Consider the following 22086-nt stretch of genomic DNA (forward strand, 5'->3'; position numbering starts at 1 on the left):
CGCCTTTTATGTCCACTGTAGGCGAACTTTTTATTATTTTTATAAATATAAAAATAATGTGTCCGAAGAGTACTGTATTTTTAAATATTAAAAACAGAATAAAAAACTCATGTAGTGTTGACGGATTTACCTTAGAAGATTAATGCGAATTTTTGCGGTGACACTCCATGATTATGGAGTGCCAGAGCATCATTCACACTATCGTAATGAGGAAAGACTACAACACTGAAGAAGTTAACACTATATGCAGAGGACGATATTTAAACAGATGAATAAGCGTGTCCAAAAGCAATGTGGGACTAAACAATTAGCAGGTTGGGCGGTGGCCGCCGTGGATTTTTGGCTTTCATGGGCCCTCATGTGTGTGCCGCAAACCGCGCCCAAGTGTCCGCCGTGAGTCGCCTTCCTAGCCCAGCAGTTTGTGCCGCGCGTGCCGGCTGTTAAAAAAATTAAATTGTTGCATTTTTTGTATTTTTCATGCACTAATTCATATTAAAAAAATGTAATGACAAAGGCATCCGACTTTTGTGTGCGCGTGTGAGTAACCCCACGGTTTCCCACGCCAAATTTCGACGGAACCGAAGTACGAACGGAAGTTGCGTCACATCGAGAGACCTTTTCTGGATATTTTCACGGAGAAAATCGTAGTAAATGCATTGAGTGTCGAAACACACCCAAATTTTGTAGGCGTGCTTGTGTGCCGCACTGTAGCGTGTGAAAAAATGGCGACATTTCATGGCTTTGCGAAAGGGAACACCTACTGGATGCATGTCACCCCAAACCGATATCTAAGGTTTGTACTGTGACTACATGTCAACATGGACGAAACGCACCCAACTTTTGCGTGCGCGTGTGAGTGACCCCCACGGTCTCTCACGCGAAATTTTGACAGAATCGGAGTACGAACGGAAGTTGCGTCACGTCGGGAGACCTTTTTTGGTTATTTTCACGGAGAAAATCGTAGTAAATGCATCGAGTGTTGAAACGCACCCAAATTTTGCAGGTGTGCTTGTGTGCCACACTGTAGCATGTGAAAAAAAATAGTGACATTTCATGGCTTTGCGAAAGGGAACACCTACTGGATGCATGTCATCTCAAACCGATATCTGAGGTTTGTACTGTGACTACATGTTAACATGGACGAAACACATCCAACTTTTGCGTGCGCGTGTGAGTGACGCCCACAGTCTTCCACGTAAAATTTCGACGGAATCGGAGTACGAACGAAAGTTGCGTCACGTCGGAGACTTTTTCTGGATATTTTCACGGAGAAAATCGTAGTAATGCATCGAGTGTCGAAACGCACCCAAATTTTGCAGACGTGCTTGTGTGCCACGCATGACAAAACATATAAAATTGTAACATGTGAAAAACTATAGCGTGTGAAAATAAATGATGACGTTTCATGAAAACATAAAAAATAAATAAATAATAAAAATATAAAAATCCCGTAGTGTGGACGGATTTACTAAAGAAGATTAATGTAAATTATTGATGTGACACTCCATGATTTTGGAGTGCCAGAGCATAATATATATTAACCTACTTAAGTAAGACCACCACAATCACAGACTTACCATTGCAGACAGAGGACGGTATGTAAACAAGTGAATAAGCATGACCAGAAGCAATGTGGGACTAAACATTAGCAGGTTGGGCGGTGGCCGCCGTCGCATGGATAGGTTGGGCGGTATCGGGCCTGGCCTAGTCGGCGCTGAACAACGTTTTTCCTCTCCATCGCCGTATACCGCCACGCACGGCGAAACCCTACCCAACCCCACCACTTGCCCCTGTACGCCGCCCCGTGCCCCCCAAGTCGCCCTAGCACGATCGCCCCACGCGCGCACCGCCTTCACCGCATGTGCAGCGCCGTCCATCGCCGTCGACCATCAACGGCGCACGTTGCCGCATTGGGTGTTAGGCCGCCCCAAGTCCACCGGTGCAGATCGCCGACACTCGACTGCCTACTTTCCCTCCGCCACAGCCGTTGTTCGACGGCTGTCGCCCGGATCAAGGTAACGTTTTCCCGTCTCGTACAATTTCTTTGAATGCTATTGCGTAATTATATTTATTAATAGGAAAAAATTTAACATGCAATATGGACATCGATGGTGTGATTCCATGTTTCATAGAGAAGTGGATAAGTCTCGTTGAGAAATTAATAACCGCTCAGCGATTTAGGTTCTACGAAACAAACTTGCAAAAGATGTTGATCATTCCGTCAGTACAAATGAGAGATATTTTGCTGCATTTTATGATGTTAGGTTATAACCCAAACAACAAAAAAATCATGGTACAAGAAGATAGTGGCAGTAAAGGTCTTATTTCACTTAGACTGGATGATGTGTTTTCAATATTTGGGTTTAAAAATGAAGGTGAGGATGTTTTTGGCATTCTTGCAACGGAAGAAAAAGAGTTAATAAAGAAAATTCCTATTCAGTACGTTAAAAAATGGTCAGATAATGATAGATGGCTTGACTCAAAAAATTGTGAGGAATAAATCCGCCGACGATGAGTTTCTTTGGATGGTTGTTCTTGTTTTATTGGGGACTATTATTGCACCGATGTCGGTTGTCTCCATACCAAAGGAGTACTACGCGTTGGTGCATGACGTGAAGCGGATAAGCACGTTGAATTTTAACGTGTTCACTTTGCGAACTTGTTTGACGGATATTGGTAAACTCAAGCAGGATGGCCGTGTGAGGCAATGGCCATGTGGCAACCTAGTCCTACTCCAGGTATGGTATTAATTAATGCTATTTAATATTCCTTCATGTTATGCGTTTGTAATTTATTTTGTCATTTGTTTTGTAGTACTTGTATTGGGAGAAGGTGCAGCCAACCACTGGCCCGAAAAATAATCCGTTGTCGTTGCAAGTTCCCCTAATGAAACTTTGGACTGGATCTAAAGCGGAGAAACGAGACAAGTACGACCTGGAAAATGGTTGTGGTCATGGATTGGTAATATTGTAATGTTTATTTAAAAATACATTGATTATCCATTGAGAATGCTATGTACCCATGTTTTCATTGCATACTCACTTTGCAGATAGATGACTGCATTGCGAAAGAGTATAGAATGAAAAAACTTGCAGATGAACAAGCTGAAAGCAGTAATAAACATAGTAGCGGAAAGTCTTCCGTTACGGGAAAGAAAAAAGTGAACTGTGTGTCCGAGGCCCTGCTAACCTAAAGCCTTTTATGGACCGGGTTATGAATGATATGAAGGAAATTCGTAAGGAATTGTTTCGTATGCCGGAGTTATGCGCACAGGTAAAAATGTAGCAATTCTGGTATGCACTCTATTAAACTCGATAAATTGAAAAAAAGATATAACATGTAACTGGGCTTACTTTTGCAGAGATTGTTAGAGAAAATGAATAAAACAGGTGTACGGTACAAACCAGGCACAATGGCAGAGGAGGAAGAAATTTTTTTTGGATAGAATAGTGAGTCCAGGTATGAAAACAAGTGTCCTAAAAAATAATTTCAGTATGATGACATACACACACCTAATGGCCGAAATGGAAGTGGGCATTATGATTTGGATTTTGAAGGAGGGGATTCGTTCGAACTCAGTACTGGTGACTTGAGTAGCTATAAAGGTGAGAAGGATGATCCTATAGATGTCCCAGAGCAGTCGGAAAAAAAAAGTATCATCTCTAAAATCGATGAAATAGAAGCGACAAGATGGCAAGTGCAACAAAATGAGCAAGAAGTGTCACAGGGCGTGTCCGATGGTAATAGCGTGATAGAAGAGTAGAAGGAGGTGATTCCAGGGAAGCGAAAGCGGAGTGCGTCAAAGTACCAGAAATCTCCTTATGTTAAAAAGACTTCCGAGAAAACGTGCGAAACGTTCCGCGAAAGCAAGTAAGTTAAACATGGTATGAATATTTTTTTGATAATTATATATTACAAATTTGTACTATAACTATATTGACTTGTGTTGTAGAACTGTTTAATGAAACAACCCCTCAGTTTGATCATTCTATGAATGATATGGTGCGTGCCGCTGTGCAGTACGTGAAAGCATCAAAACATAAGAACCATGAAATATTCAACAACGGTAAATATGGACTTTCTGCGGCAAGAGTTTGCCAGATACTTAACCATGCATGGTTATCCGGTGATGTATGTACTTTTATTGTCATGCTTATTTCATGTGTTAATTATATTGCATCCATATTAAATTTAGTCATCTATTTCAGCTAATTAACGCTTATGCGATGTACATATTGGATTCAAGTATCGTCAAGGACAGATATCTTGTACCCACACATAGGTCTTACTGATTATTGAACACTCGTCCAAAGTTAGTAAGACGAGGGAAGTCGGTACACGATCCAGAAGGTTTAGCACATGCAAATGAACCCCTCAACAGATGAATGACAGGATATTTTGCAAAACCGAAGGTACCGTTTGTATTGCAGAATTGTATTTTCATTACTATCATATGTGAAAGGCGAGCTTAGTAACAATATTTAAGTTATGAAATAGGCTTATTTTGCTTTAAATAAGGATAAAAACCATTGTATTGCGTGTGTTATGCACACTAGAAAGAAAGAGTTCCAAATTCTTGATTCTTTGAGGGGGAGAAAATATCTCTGAAGTTACCAGAAAATTCGTTGAAAATTTTGTAAGTTTCATATTCATGTGTGTACAGTTAACCATATAATTTGTTTACCATATGTAGTCAACGTGTTTATATTTTTTTTGTCAGAGAGAGCAACTTGCAGGAGATATCCAAGATGCAAATGATAGTGCAATTATGTCGTTCCCGGATGTGTCCGCATGGCCTATAGTCCCGTACGACATGCCTCAACATGAAGATGGGTGAGTTACATGTTGCACGTGCTTTTGAAACACATTAATTGATTCAGTGCTATCTTACTTAATGTGCTTTGAAAATTGCACTTATGATTTTCGAACACATGAATTCATGTGGGCTGTTCGTCTTTCGCTATTTTCAATACTGGGACGGAGAAAAATTTATTACTGCTATTTCTCAGGTGGGTACATTTTTAGTATGAAAAATTAGTTCATCATATTATATATAAGTGATGAAATTAAAATTATTTTTATTCCTTTTCAGGAATCTATTGATAGTTTGAGAGAAAAAATGATAGCTGGAATTATTTTATCCCCAGAAAATAAGCTTACAGAAGTGAAGAACAAAGTAATTCGACTTGCAAAGAGGAAACAAAAATAAGAATCTCATACGAGAATTCTACGTGGTTTCGAAACATGATGTGTTCATGAGTGAGGATTGTGTGTGGATGCTTTTATTTTTTATGTGAGTTCCAAATATTTTTCACGCGTCCAGATTATGTAGACTGACAAATTTATTTAAAGTACATTTTAATCATTTGATATTTTTAAATTTAATTTATATTTTCTGTTGAATGAGTGTTCTCGCGAGTGTACGATGTTGGGGCTTTAAAATACCCCGTTGATATATCATGTTGGCGTATCAGAGGCGAGCGTCGCCCGCGCCGCACCACGTGTTCGGCGCGAGATGGCATGCGTGGGCCACATCATCTGGGCAGCCGGCCCGCGCCGCGCGTCACTCCAGGGTTGCCGCCCCGAGGTTGATTCATGTCGGCTCGCGTGCGCCCCTCTGTGCCCGAGGGCGGCATCTGCCTCGGGATCGCCATCTGCGGCGGCACCAGAATCGTCCTTGTACGTAGCACCTCTTTGCGCCCGCTGGTGCCACTCGCGGCACAGCAGCTGCTAATGTTTTTATTTTAAATCAAAGCAACTGGCGGTTCTACAACGCCTCCGATCGCCCAATATGCATGTTTTATATACAAAATCATATATTTCTATGAAAATAATGTATACATCATATATCGTATTAAAAACAATGCCTATAGCGCCAAGAAATATATATTATAATGTAAAATGTGTATCTCGCATATCATATTAAGCACAACGAGTATAGTGCCAACAAATATGACATAAGTAAACACCGATTACAAGTCTCCCGTATCGATGTACTGAAACAAATATATAAGTATGATACGTCTCCAACGTATCTATAATTATTGATTGCTCCATGCTATATTATCTACTGTTTTGGACATTATTGAGCTTTATTTTCCACTGTTATATTATTTTTGGGACTAACCTATTAACCGGAGGCCCAACCCAGAATTGCTGTTTTTTTGCCTATTTTAAGGTTTCGAAGAAAATGAATATCAAACAGAGTCCAAACGGAATGAAACCTTCGGGAACATGATTTATCTCGCCGAACATGATCCAGGAGACTTGGACCCTACGTCAAGAAACAAAAGAGGAAGCCAGGAGGTAGGGGGCGCGCCTAGCCCCCCTAGGCGCGCCCTCCACCCTCGTGGGCCCCTGTTGCTCCACCGACGTACTCCTTCCTCCTATATATACCTACGTACCCTCAAACGATCAGAAACAGAGCCAAAACCCTAATTCCACCGCCGCAACTTTCTGTATCCACGAGATCCCATCTTGGGGCCTGTTCCGGAGCTCCGCCGGAGGGGGTATCCATCACGGAGGGCTTCTACATCAACACCATAGCCTCTCCGATGAAGTGTGAGTAGTTTACCTCAGACCTTCGGGTCGGTAGTTATTAGCTAGATGGCTTCTTCTCTCTTTTTGGATCTCAAAACAAAGTTCTCCCCCTCTCTTGTGGAGATCTATTCGATGTAATCTTCTTTTTACGGTGTGTTTGGTGAGACCGATGAATTGTGGGTTTATGATCAAGTTTATCTATGAACAATATTTGAATCTTCTCTGAATTCTTTTATGTATGATTGGTTATCTTTGCAAGTCTCTTCGAATTATCAGTTTGGTTTGGCCTACTAGATTGATCTTTCTTGCAATGGGAGAAGTGCTTAGCTTTGGGTACAATCTTGCGGTGTCCTTTCCCAGTGACAGTAGGGGCAGCAAGGCACGTATTGTATTGTTGCCATCGAGGCTAACAAGATGGGGTTTTTATCATATTGCATGAATTTATCCCTCTACATCATGTCATCTTGCTTAAGGCGTTACTCTGTTTTCATGAACTTAATACTCTAGATGCATGGTGGATAGCGGTCGATGAGTGGAGTAATAGTAGTAGATGCAGGCAGGAGTCGTTCTACTTGTCTCGGACGTGATGCCTATATACATGATCATACCTAGATATTCTCATAACTATGCTCAATTCTGTCAATTGCTCAACAGTAATTCGTTCACCCACCGTAAAATACTTATGCTCTTGAGAGAAGCCACTAGTGAAACCTATGGCCCCCGGGTCTATCTTCATCATATTAATCTTCCAATACTTAGTTATTTCCTTTGCTTTTTTACTTTGCTTTTATTTTACTTTGCATCTTTATCACAAAAATACCAAAAAAAATTATCTTATCAGATCTCACTCTTGTAAGTGACCGTGAAGGGATTGACAACCCCTTATCGCGTTGGTGGCGAGGAGTTATTTGTTTTGTGCAGGTACTAGGGATGCGCAACCTCCTACTGGATTGATACCTTGGTTCTCAAAAACTGAGGGAAATACTTACGCTACTTTGCTGCATCATCCTTTCCTCTTCGGGGAAATCCAACGTAGTGCTCAAGAGGTAGCAAGAAGAATTTCTGGCGCCGTTTCCGGGGAGGTTCGCGCAAGTCAAGATCTGACTCCCAACAACGAGCCATTTATGGCGCCATTGCCAGGGAGGTTCACGCAAGTCAAGATTTGACTTCCAACAACGAGCCATTTCTGGCGTCTACACAAAAGTCAACATACCAAGTACCCATCACAATCCTTATCTCCCGCATTACATTATTTGCCATTTGCCTCTCGTTTTCCTCTCCCCCACTTCAGCCTTGCCGTTTTATTCGCCCTCTCTCTATATCCTCCCTCTCTTTCTCTATTTGCCTCTTTTTGCCCGCTTGCTTTTTGTTTGCTTGTGTGTTGGATTGCTTGCTTGTCACGATGGTTCAAGATAACACTAAATTGTGTGACTTTACCAATACCAACAACAATGATTTTATTATCACTCCGATTTCTCCTCTTACCGATGCTGAATCTTGTGAGATTAATGCCTCTTTGCTAAATCTTGTCATGAAAGATCTGTTTTCCGGCCTTCCTAGTGAAGATGTCGCTACCCATCTAAATAGCTTTGTTGATTTGTGTGATATGCAAAAGAAGAAAGATGTGGACAATGATATTGTTAAATTGAAGCTATTTCCCTTTTCGCTTAGAGATCGTGCTAAAGCTTGGTTTTCGTCTTTGCCTAAAAATAGTATTGGTTCATGGAACAAGTGCAAAGATGCTTTTATCTCTAAATATTTTCCTCCCGCTAAGATCATATCCCTTAGAAACGATATTATGAATTTTAAGCAACTTGATCATGAACATGTTGCACAAGCTTGGGAGAGGATGAAATTAATGATACGTAATTTCCCTACTCATGGTTTGAATTTGTGGATGATTATACAAATTTTTTATGCCGGATTGAATTTTGCTTCTAGAAATCTTTTAGATTCGCCGCAGGAGGCACTTTTATGGAAATCACTTTAGGAGAAGCTACTAAATTGCTACATAATATTATGGTTAATTATTCTCAATGGCATACTGAAAGATCTACTAATAAAAAGGTGCATACGATAGAAGAAATTAATGTTTGGAGTGGAAAGATGGATGAACTTATGTAATTATTTGCTAGTAAGAGTGTTTCTTCTGATCCTAATGATATTCCCTTGTCTACTTTGATTGAGAATAATAATGAATCTATGGATGTGAATTTTGTTTGTAGGAACAATTTTGGTAACAACGCGTATAGAGAAAATTTTAATCCTAGGCCTTATCCTAGTAATCCCTCTAATAATTATGATAATTCCTATAACAATTATTATGGAAATTATAATAATATGCCCTCTAATTTTGAATCTAATATTAAAGAATTTATTACTTCGCATAAGAATTCCAATGCTTTGATTGAAGAAAAATTGCTTAAGATTGATGATTTGGCTAGAAACGTTGATAGAATTTCTCTTGATGTTGATTATTTGAAACTTAGATCTATTCCACCTAAGCATGATATCAATGAGTCTCTCAAAGCCATGAGAATTTCCATTGATGAGTGCAAAGAAAGAACCACTAGGATGCGTGCTAAGAAAGAAGCCTTTATAAGAGCGTGTTCTTCTAGTTCCTATGAAAATAAAGATGAAGATCTAAAAGTTATTGATGTGTCCCCTATTAAATATTTGTTTTGCAATATGAATCTTGATAATTATGGGACTGAATATGATCCAACTTTACCTAGAAGGCGATCTAAAAATTCGGAGTTTTTAGATCTTGATGCTAAAATTGATGAAAGTGGGATCGAAGAAATTAAAACCCTAGATGTTGCTAAACCCACTATTTTGGATTTCAAGGAATTTAATTATGAAAATTTCTCTTTGATTGATTGTATTCCTTGTTGCAATCCGTGCTAAATTCTCCCCATGCTTATAGTCAAAATAAAGCGTTTACTAAACATATCGTTGATGCCTTGATGCAATCTTATGAAGAAAAACTTGAATTGGAAGTTTCTATCCCTAGAAAACTTTGTGATGAGTGGGAACCAACTATTAAAATTAAAATTAAAGATCATGAATTCTATGCTTTATGTGATTTGGGTGCTAGTGTTTCCACGATTCCAAAGACTTTGTGTGATTTGTTAGGTTTCCGTGATTTTGATGATTGCTCTTTAAACTTACACCTTGTGGATTCCACTATTAAGAAACCTATGGGAAGAATTAATGATGTTCTTATTGTCGCAAATAGGAATTATGTGCCCGTATATTTTATTGTTCTTGACATAGATTGCAATCCTTCATGTCCTATTATTCTTGGTAGACCTTTCCTTAGAACGATTGGTGCAATTATTGATATGAAGGAAGGAAATATTAGATTCCAATTTCCGTTAAGGAAAGGCATGGAACACTTTCCTAGAAAGAAAATTAAATTAACTTATGAATCTATTATGAGAGCCACTTATGGATTGCCTACCAAAGATGGCGATACCTAGATCTATCCTTGCTTTTTATGCCTAGCTAGGGGCGTTAAACGATAGCGCTTGTTGGGAGACAACCCAATTTTATTTTTTATTCCTTGCTTTTTGCTCTTGTTTAGTAATAAATAATTTACCTAGCCTCTGTTTTGGTTGTGCTTTTTGTGTTTAATTAGTGCCATGTAGAACCGTTGGGAAGACTTGGGGAAAGTCTTAATATCTTGCTGTAAAAACAGAAACTTTCGCGCTCACGAGAACTGCTGCCATTTTTATTTGGAAAGTTATATTTAGTTAATTATTTTTAAAGATAATTAATAGATAAATTCCTCACGTCCAGAAATTTATTTTAGAATTTTTGGGGTTCCAGATCTTGCGCCAGCTACAGATTACTACAGACTGTTCTATTTTTTTACAGATTCTGTTTTTCGTGTGTTGTTTGCTTATTTTGATGAATCTATGGCTAGTAAAATAGTTTATAAACCATAGAGAAGTTGGAATACAGTAGGTTTAACACCAATATAAATAAATAATGAGTTCATTACAGTACCTTGAAGTGGTCTTTTGTTTTCTTTCGCTAACGGAGCTCACGAGATTTTCTACTTTGAGTTTTGTGTTGTGAAGTTTTCAAGTTTTGGGTAAAGATTTCATGGATTATGAAACAAGGAGTTGCAAGAGCCTAAGCTTGGGGATGCCCATGGCACCCCCAAGATAATATAAGTAAACCTAAAATCCAAATCTTGGGGATGCCCCGGAAGGCATCCCCTCTTTCGTCTACTTCTATCGGTAACTTTACTTGGAGCTATATTTTTATTCACCACATGATATGTGTTTTGCTTGGAGCGTCTTGTATGATTTAAGTCTTTATTTGTTAGTTTACCACAATCATCCTTGATTTACACACCTTTTTAGAGAGCCATACATGATTTGGAATTTGTTAGAATACTCTATGTGCTTCGCTTATATCTTTTGAGTTATATAGTTTTGCTCTAGTACTTCACTTATATCTTTTAGAGCACGGTGGTGGATTTGTTTTATAGAAACTATTGATCTCTCATGCTTCACTTAGATTATTTTTTAGTGTCTTAAATAGCATGGTAACTTGCTTAAATAATCCTAATATGCTAGGTATTCAAGATTAGTAAAAAAATTATGAGTGTTTTGAATACTAAGAGAAGTTTGTTGCTTGATGGTTGTTTTGAGATAAGGAGGTAATAATATAAAAGTCGTGCTAGTTGAGTAGTTGTGAATTTGAGAAGTGCTTGTGTTGAAGTTTGCAAGTCCCGTAGCATGCACGTTTGGTAAACGTTATGTAGCAAATTTGAACATGAGGTGTTATTTGATTGTCCTCCTTATGAGTGGCGGTCGGGGATGAGCGATGGTCTTTTCCTACCAATCTATCCCCCTAGGAGCATGCGCATAGTTATTGGTTTTTGATGACTTGTAGATTTTTGCAAAAAGTATGTGAGTTCTTTATGACTAATGTTGAGTCCATGGATTATACACACTCTCACCCTTCCATCATTGGTAGCCTCTTCGGTACCGTGCATTGCCCTTTCTCACATTGAGAGTTGGTGCAAACTTCGCTGGTGCATCCAAACCCCGTGATATGATACGCTCTTTCACACATAAACCTCCTTATATCTTCCTCCAAACAGCCACCATACCTACCTATTATGGCATTTCCATAGCCATTCCGAGATATATTGTCATGCAACTTTCCACCATTCCTTTTATCATGACACATTCATCATTGTCATATTGCTTAGCATGATCATGTTGTTGACATAGTATTTGTGGCAAAGCCACCGTTCATAATTTTGATACATGTCACTCTTCATTCATTGCATATCCCGGTACACCGCCGGAGGCATTCATATAGAGTCATCTTTTGTTCTAGTATCGAGTTGTAATCATTGAGTTATAAATAAATAGAAGTGTGATGATCATCATTTTCTAGGGCATTGTCCCAAGTGAGGAATATAGAAAAAAAGAGAAAGGCCATAAAAAAGGAGAAGGCCCAAAAAATGAGAAAAAGAGAGAAGGGACAATGCTACTATCCTTTGCCACACTTGTGCTTCAAAGTAGCACCATAATCTTCATGATAGAGAGTCCTTTGTTTTGTCACTTTCATATACTAAGTGGGAATTTTCATTGTAGAACTTGGCTTGTACATTCCAACAATAGGCCTCCTCAAGTGCCCTAGGTCTTCGTGAGCAAGGAAGTTGGATGCACACCCACTTAGTTTCTTTTGTTGAGCTTTCATACATTTATAGCTCTAGTGCATCCGTTGCATGGCAATACCTACTCCTTGCATTAACATAAATCGATGGGCTTCTCCATAGCCCATTGATTAGCCTCGTTGATGTGAGACTTTCTTCCTTTTTGTCTTCTCCACATAACCCCCATCATCATATTCTATTCCACCCATAGTGCTATGTCCATGGCTCGCGCTCATATATTGCGTGAAAGTTTATGGGTTTGAGATTGCTAATGTATGAAACATTTGCTTGGCTTGTCATCGGGGTTGTGCATGATGAGAGCATTTTTGTGTGACGAAAATGGAGCATGACTAAACTATATGATTTTGTAGGGATGAACTTGCTTTGGCCATGTTATTTTGAGAAGACATAATTGCTTAGTTAGTATGCTTGAAGTATTATTATTTTTATGTCAATATGAACTTTTCTCTTGAATCTTTCGGATCTGAATATTCATGCCACAATTAAGAAGAATTACATTAAAATTATGCCAAGTAGCACTCCGCATAAAAAATTCTGTTTTTATCATTTACCTACTCGAGGCTGAGCAGGAATTAAGCTTGGGGATGCTTGATACGTCTCCAACGTATCTATAATTTTTGATTGCTCCATGCTATATTATCTACTGTTTTGGACATTATTGGGCTTTATTTTCCACTTTTATATTATTTTTGGGACTAACCTATTAACCGGAGGCCCAGCCCAGAATTGCCGTTTTTTTGCCTATTTTAGGGTTTCGAAGAAAAGGAATATCAAATGGAGTCCAAACGGAATGAAACCTTCGGGAACGTGATTTTCTCGCCGAACATGATCCAGGAGACTTGAACCCTACGTTAAGAAACAAAAGAGGAAGCCACGAGGTAGGGGGGCACGCCTACCCCCCCAGGCGCGCCCTCCACCCTCGTGGGCCCCCTGTTGCTCCATTGATGTACTCCTTCCTCCTATATATCCTACGTACCCCCAAACGATCAGAAATGGAGCCAAAACCCTAATTCCACCGCCGCAACTTTCTGTATCCACGAGATCCCATCTTGGGGCCTATTTCGGAGCTCCGCCGGAGGGGGTATCCACCACGGAGGGCTTCTACATCAACACCATAGCCTCTCCGATGAAGTGTGAGTAGTTTACCTCAGACCTTCGGGTCCATAGTTATTAGCTAGATGGCTTCTTCTCTCTTTTGGATCTCAATACAAAGTTTCCCCCCTCTCTTGTGGAGATCTATTCGATGTAATCTTCTTTTTGCGGTGTGTTTGTTGAGACCGATGAATTGTGGGTATATGATCAAGTTTATCTATGAACAATATTTGAATCTTCTCTGAATTCTTTTATGTATGATTGGTTATCTTTGCAAGTCTCTTCGAATTATCAGTTTGGTTTGGCCTACTAGATTGATCTTTCTTGCAATGGGAGAAGTGCTTAGCTTGGGGTTCAATCTTGCGGTGTCCTTTTCCAGTGACAGTAGGGGCAGTAAGGCACGTTTTGTATTGTTGCCATCGAGGATAACAAGATGGGGTTTTTATCATATTGCATGAATTTATCCCTCTACATCATGTCATCTTGCTTAAGGCGTTACTCTATTTTCATGAACTTAATACTCTAGATGCATGCTGGATAGCGGTCGATGAGTGGAGTAATAGTAGTAGATGCGGGCAGGAGTCGGTCTACTTGTCTCGGACGTGATGCCTATATACATGATCATACCTAGATGTTCTCATAACTATGCTCAATTCTGTCAATTGCTCAACAGTAATTCGTTCACCCACCGTAAAATACTTATGCTCTTGAGAGAAGCCACTAGTGAAACCTATGGCCCCCGGGTCTATCTTCATCATATTAATCTTCCAATACTTAGTTATTTTCTTTGCTTTTTACTTTGCTTTTATTTTACTTTGCATCTTTATCACAAAAATACCAAAAAAAATTATCTTATCATATCTATCAGATCTCACTCTCGAAAGTGACCGTGAAGGGATTGACAACCCCTTATCGCGTTGGTTGCGAGGAGTTATTTGTTTTGTGCAGGTACTAGGGATGCGCGTGCAACCTCCTACTGGATTGATACCTTGGTTCTCAAAAAATGAAGGAAATACTTACGCTACTTTGCTGCATCATCCTTTCCTCTTCGGGGAAATCCAACGTAGTGCTCAAGAGGTAGCAAAGTACTATTCTTTAATACAACCAAATAAATCATCAACTTTATTCAGAAGTTGTTCTTCTTATTCAATTAATCCTTGCTATGATCATCATGCTATGTTTCTGCATAGAAAGATCATAATATACGTCAAAATTTTGTAAAGAATCTATACCTACTAATAAAGCAAGGTGTGTTTCTTCGATTTTTTCATCCGTTCACCGCCAAAAGATTATTATTTTTCTATCCGAGGTGGTACTAAACAATTTGTGCAGAATTTCGTACATGGGCCGCGCGCACTATGGCCCCCTAAAGTCAGCCCATTTTTTCCTGCCCATGTAGCAACAAAAAATCCTATTTCCCGCACACGGCGGTAAATAGTTTCAGGTACGCACAGGGTGCCGAAAACTCAGCGGCCCATTTATGCTTGTGTTCTGTTTCCATTTTTATTTTTCTGTTTCATTCTTTTCTTGTTTCGTATTTATTTTTTATTTTTCCTATTCTAAGTCTATTTTTACTTATTTTCTGAAAGTCATAATTTTCTTATTTTTTTGCAATTTAATTTTTATTCAAGAATTCATAAAAATGTACGAATTACATAAATGTGTTCCTATTCTAAAAAATGTTTGGAATTTTTTCGTTCTGCCTATTTTTTCAAAATTTAAAAAATATTGCCATTTGTTAAAAAACGACTGTATTTTTTTTAAAAAAAACAATATTTAGAAAAATGAATTTTAAAAATGTTCCAAATTCGAAAAATATTTTTGTTTTCGCGATATGTTCAGAAATTGAAAATAATGTTTGCATTAAATAAAAAATTTACTAAAACTCTTCAGAATCTTCAAAACATGTTCCTATTTTTAAAAATTGTTGACAACTTAAAAAATGTTGATAGTTTTATAAAAAGATTCAAGTTTTTAAGAAATGTTTGTGAGTTTCCGGAAATGTCCCATTCAAATTTTTTGTTCTTGCTTTGTCCAAAAATGTAGGGAATTTTCAAAAAAACAACTGTTCGTAATTTGGAAAATGTTCACGTTGCCAAGTATGTTTGGCAGTACATAGTTATCAGTTTTTGAAAAGTTCAAATAAATAAATAAAAATGTTTCAATGTTGCATTATATTCTTTAATATTCACGCTGATCATTGGTTAACAGGACACCTTTGTTTGAGTGGCTAGCGACATGTGGTCTGGTCTTTGAGGTCGTGGGTTTGATCACTCCCATACTGGGCCTGCTCTGCATCTGGCACATTGAGCTAAGTCGGCTTGTTCAAAATAAAGGACATCGTAACTTATTGACTTCCATGTGCCAATAAAAGAGAATATGCTGGTAATTATAATTAAAAGAAATTATGGGCACGTGCCAATACAAGAGAATATGGACATGGGGGTCTTGATCCATTCTTATAATGAGCTAGAGGCATGCAATTTTATTATCCCGTTGCAAAGCACAGGCATGTGTGCTAGTAATCTAAACAAGAAAAGAACGTTAATAAGAAGGTGTGCACATACTTAGGATTCTGAGGACAATTGTTTTTGAAATGACCTTTTATTCTGCATAAACCGCATAGGCGTACAGGAGGTTTCTCATCAAAACCTTTAGGTCTACCGTTTGTAGTCATGCCAGGTTCCTTACCACGGCCTTTGTTATTCTGCCCTTTCGGTGCTCCTTTCATATTGATTTTCTCTGGATCACCAACAAAAACATGATCTTGATCAGGCACAAAAGCATCGTCATGTGCAACCCTATGCTGTCTCACATAATCTTCCTCCTCAACGTCCTTGTTTGCTATCACATCCTCCAGAGCAGCCTTTAGTTTATCAAATAGGAATGGTCTATGACATGCCGCATGATTTGCTTCCGCAGGCAAAATAGTCAACTCACTGTACTTAGTTCTCTCCTCAGTACCTACCCATCCCCATGTGAAGAGATCGCTAGTGCATTTCACGGGTAGTCCACCTCTAGCATTCTTGGTGAATCTTCGAAGCACTAAGCACTTAGGTAAGTCCTTCACGTTCAACCTGGCTAAAACATAAAGAACATGCTTGCATGGAAGACCTTTAGGTTTCATACTATCACAACTGCACTTCACTATTTCTTCTGAATTAGTAGGTGTATAGTCCACTTTGAATCTCAGTTGCCTATTATTTTTCCATGCCACTATGAATCTCCTACTGATGGCTCCACTGAGTATATCTAAGATCTCAAGATCCGCTGCCTTCTTCATTTCTTTCTGCAAGAGGTAAAAGTTCACTGCAGTGAAGTCACAGGCAACGGCTTTTTCAATGCATTTGAACTCGTCGAGTACTGGTACAGGGAGTGTCTGTGTGGACATGCAGTCGTCGTGTGACTCATTCTCACGGAGCCGAACAATGCAGTTCTCATAATGCACAACCATATCAAAAATTGTCATGCCAGAGTCAAGATGCATATGAAGGCAAGAGTTCAGACTCTCGCTCCTCTGGTTACTCCGCATACCAAGGAAGAACCCACCGGTGAGATATGACGCAGCCCAAAGCCTTTTCTTCCTGTACATCCTACGCAACCATGTTTCAGTTTTCTCCAACTCCCATTTAGCTCTAAAAGCTGCCCATGTCGCCTCAAACACATCATGTGTAGTAGCATAGTATATAAGAGACCTGAACTCCTTAAGGGACTTGTGGTGGAGGTGTTTCTGCATGTTTTTCTTTATATGCCACGAAATGCCACACGTCAGTAAGGACCTTCCTAACGGCCCTTATCATGGCTGCCTCTCCGTCTGTAATTATAGACCTCGGCTTCTTCTGACAATGAGCTCTCAAGAAGGTCTGCAACACCCAAACATATGTATCCTTTGTCTCATCTGACACAACAGCACAACCGAACACAGTGGTGCAACAATGATTGTTTAGACCAACAAAAGGTATGAATGGCATTCCGTACCTATTCATCTTGTAAGTGTTGCCAAAGACGATTACATCACCAAAGTCAAGGTAATCCCGACGTGACTGAGAATCACACCAGAACATGTTCTTCAGCTTGCCTTCTGCGTCAATAGTGTGCTCAAAGAAAAAGTGTGGATCCCTTGACTTTCTCATCATCATGATACCAATCGCAGTGTCCGCATCACCCTTTGCTAGCAACTTCATTTTCTTCGTATAACACATGTTATAAAGCTTCCTCCTCCCGAAACCATCCCGTGCATATGATCCATACCTACTAACGAAGTTGTCATAAATCCAATGCTTTTTGAGCCCAGCACCTGCCATTGCTAAGATCTCGAGCTTCTGGTATTACTTTATCTGATTATGAGATCAAAGATATATAACTTCATCCGGTCTAGCAAGAGTGTGACTATGATCATCGATGAAACTGCTGACATACCAAATGGAGCGCTCTCTGTCAAGCTTCACAGTTAGATGGACCTCACAATAGCACCTGTTGGGGAACGTAGTAATTTCAAAAAAATTCCTACACACACACAGGATCATGGTGATGCATAGCAACGAGAGGGGAGAGTGTTGTCTACGTACCCTCGTAGACCGTAAGCGGAAGCGTTTATCAATGCGGTTGATGTAGTCGTACACCTTCTCGATCCGTCCCGATCAAGTACCGAACGTACGGCACCTCCGCGTTCAGCACACGTTCAGCTCGATGACGTCCTCGCCTTCTTGATCCAGCAAGAGGGGCGAAGTAGTAGATGAGTTCTGGCAGCACGACGGCGTGGTGACGGTGTTGGTGAAGAACAATCTCCGTAGGGCTTCGCCTAAGCACTACGAAAACTATGATGGAGGATAAACTAGAGGGGACGGGGTAGCCGGCACACGGCTTGGTGTTTCTTGATGTCTCTTGGGTGCTAGACCTACCCCTCTATTTATATGTTGAGCCTTAGGGTCGAAACTTGGAGTAAAAGCCTCCACAAAGTCGGTTTCACCCGAAAGGCAAGAGTCCTTCTCGGACTCCAGGGCCAGACACCAGGGTTCCTGGCGTCTGGACCCAGACGCCATGGACCCTGGCGTCTGGCCTCTGGACTCCGCAAAACTTCCTTTTGCGCTTTTCCAAAAACCTTGTGGGCTTTCCCCTTTGGCCCAAATAAAGTGTTCTCGTACCCAAACATTTCGGGAAACATCCCCTTCCGGTGAATTCTGGAACCCTTCCGAAGACTAAACATTATTATCCCATATATCAAACTTTATCTCCGGACCATTCCGGGGTTCCTCGTCATGTCCGTGATCTCATCTCGGACTCCGAACAACATTCGGTCACCAACATACATAACTCATATAGTACTATATCGTCAACGAACGTTAAGCGTGCGGACCCTACGGGTTCGAGAACTATGTAGACATGACCGAGACATTTCTCTGGTCAATAACCAATAGCGGAACCTCGATGCCTGAGGGAGTCCTGGATTTGAGGGAGTCCTGGATTAGGGGGTGTTCGGGTAGCCGACTATACCTTCAGCCAGACTCCAGGACTATGAAGATACAAGATTGAAGACTTCGTCCCGTGTCCGGATGGGACTTTCCTTGGCGTGGAAGGCAAGCTTGGCGATGCGGATATTCAAGATCTCCTACCATTGTAATCGACTTGTGTAACCCTACCTCTCCGGTGTCTATATAAACCGGAGGGTTTTAGTCCGTAGGACAACTTCATCATACAACAATCATACCATAGGCTAGCTTCTAGGGTTTAGCCTCCTTGATCTCGTGGTAGATCTACTCTTGTACTACCCATATCATTCAATATTAATCAAGCAGGACGTAGGGTTTTACCTCCATCAAGAGGGCCCGAACCTGGGTAAAACATCGTGTTCCTTGCCTCCTGTTACCATCCGGCCTAGACGCACAGTTCGGGACCCCCTACCCGAGATCCACCGGTTTTGACACCGACATTGGTGCTTTCATTGAGAGTTCCTCTGTGTCGTCGCTTTTAGGCCCGATGGCTCCTTCGATCATCAACAACGATGCAGTCCAGGGTGAGACTTTTTCTCCCCGGACAGATCTTCGTCTTGGCGGCTTCGCACTGTGGGCCAATTCGCTTGGCCACCTTGAGCAGATCGAAAGCTACGCCCCTGGCCATCAGGTCAGGTTTGGAAGCCTAAACTACACGGCTGACATCCGCGGGGACTTGATCTTCGACGGATTCGAGCCACAGCCAAGCGCGCCGCACTGTCTCGATGGGCATGATATAGCTCTGCCGCCGAACAGCGCCTTGGAGGCCGCACACGCATCGGTTCCGACCATTGATTCGGAGCCTACTGCGCCGATCGAGGATCAGCGGTTGGACGCTACCTCAGGGGCTGTGATCTCAGAAGCGATCGAGCCGAACTCCAGCCCCGCACTTCGCATGGCCCGTGACTCCGAGGAGCCGGATTCCTCTCCGAACTCTGAGCCCCCCGCGCCCCTGCCGATCGAATCCGATTGGGCGCCGATAATGGAGTTCACTGCCGCGGACATCTTTCAGCACTCGCCCTTCGGCGACATCCTGAATTCTCTAAAATCTGTCTCTTTATCAGGAGAGCCCTGGCCGGACCACGGTCAGCAAGGTTGGGATACGGACGATGAAGAAATTCAAAACCCACCCACCACCCACTTCGTAGCCACTGTCGACGACTTAACCGACATGCTTGACTTCGACTCCGAAGACATCGATGGCATGGATGACGATGCAGGAGACGAACAAGAACCAGCACCTGTAGGGCGCTGGAAGGCCACCTCGTCATATGACATATATATATGGTGGACACTCCAAAGGATGGAGATGGCGATGGAATAGCGGGGGACGATACCTCTAAGAAACAGCCCAAGCGCCGGCGTCAGCGGCGCCGCTCTAAATCCCGCCAAAGAAAAAAATGGTGATTCCGGCACGGGAGATAATACTACTCCGGATAGCCGAAGAACACCCCCTCAGCAAGATTTCAGCACAGGAGGACAGAGAAGCCAGCCTCATGAGAGGGCGGACCAAGAGGTTGAGGACGATAATTATACGCCTCCCTCCAAGGAGGCAAGCCTCGACGATCGACGAGTTTCGCCGTGTGCCAGAGGATCTCGCGAACAAGATCGTTTTAAACGCAGGCTTATGGCCACGGCAAGTAGCCTCAAGAAAAAGCAGCAACAACTTAGAGCTGATCAGGATTTGCTAGCTGACAGATGGACTGAAGTCCTTGCGGCCGAAGAGTACGAACTCGAACGCCCCTCCAAGAGTTACCCAAAGCGCAGGCTGCTACCCCGACTAGAGGAGGAAGCACCTACATCACCAGCGCATGACATGGCCGACCGGCCACCTCGTGGCCGCGATAGAGACCTCTTGGCCCTCCACTCAAGCCATGCCCGACGCCGCGCCAAGCATACTAAGGCACGGGAAAATGCGCCCGACCTGCACGACATACTGGAGGACAAGGCAAGGCAAACAAGATCGATCTACGGATCGCGCAGGTGCCCCACGGCACGTGATGGTGATCGTCACTCCGGATGCAATAAATCCGGCCGGGCCGAACTCAACAGACAAAGCTCCTTCGAGCTGCGTCGCGATATAGCCCAATACAGAGGCGCCGCACACCCACTATGCTTCACAGATGAAGTAATGGATCATAAAATCCCTGAGGGCTTCAAACCCGTAAACATCGAATCGTACGATGGCACAACAGATCCTGCGGTATGGATCGAGGATTATCTCCTTCATATCCACATGGCCGCGGTGATGATCTACACGCCATCAAATACCTCCCACTCACTTAAGGGACCGGTCCGGCATTGGCTAACAGCTTGCCAGCAGACTCAATCGGTTCTTGGGAGGACCTGGAAGCGCATTCCTTGACAACTTCCAGGGCACTTATGTGCGACCACCGGACGCCGATGACTAAGCCACATAATTTAGCAGCCAGAGGAATCGGCCAGGCAATTCTGGACACGGTTCCTAACAAAGAAAAACCAGATAGTCGACTGTCCGGACGCAGAGGCCTTAGCTGCCTTCAAGCATAATATCCGTGACGAGTGGCTTGCCCGGCACCTGGGACAGGAAAAGCCGAAATCTATGGCAGCCCTCACGACACTCATGACCGCTTTTGCGCGGGAGAAGACAGCTGGCTGACCTCGCAGCAACAATTTAACCAAGAACCCTGGTAATTCGAATACCAAGGACAAAAGCGACAGGTCGCGTCGAACAAACAAAAGCGCCGCGTTAACAGCGACACAACGAGGATACGGCAGTTAATGCCGGATTCCAAGGCTACAAATCCGGTCAATGAAAAAGCCATTCAAAAGAAATACTCAGGGCCCGTCCAGTTTGGACCGAATACTCGACCGCTTGTGCCAGATACATGGCACCCCCGAAAAGCCAGTCAATCACACCAACAGGGACTATTGGGTGTTTAAGCAGGCAGGCAAATTAAGAGCCGAAAACAAAGACAAGGGGCTGCATAGCGACGACGAGGAGGAGCCCAGGCCGCCGAACAACAGTGGACAGAAGGGATTTCCCCCGCAAGTGCGGATGGTGAACATGATATACGCAACCCACATCCCCAAGAGGGAGCGGAAGCGTGCGTTACGGGACATATATGCGATAGAGCCAGTCGCCCCAAAGTTCGACCCATGGTCCTCCTGCCCAATCACCTTTGATCGAAGGGACCACCCCACTAGCATCCGCCACGGCGGCTTCGCCGCATTGGTTCTAGACCCAATCATTGACGGATTTCATCTCACAAGAGTCCTCAT

The sequence above is a fragment of the Triticum urartu genome, chromosome 5, assembly GCF_003073215.2.
Source record: "Triticum urartu cultivar G1812 chromosome 5, Tu2.1, whole genome shotgun sequence".
NCBI lineage: Eukaryota > Viridiplantae > Streptophyta > Magnoliopsida > Poales > Poaceae > Triticum > Triticum urartu.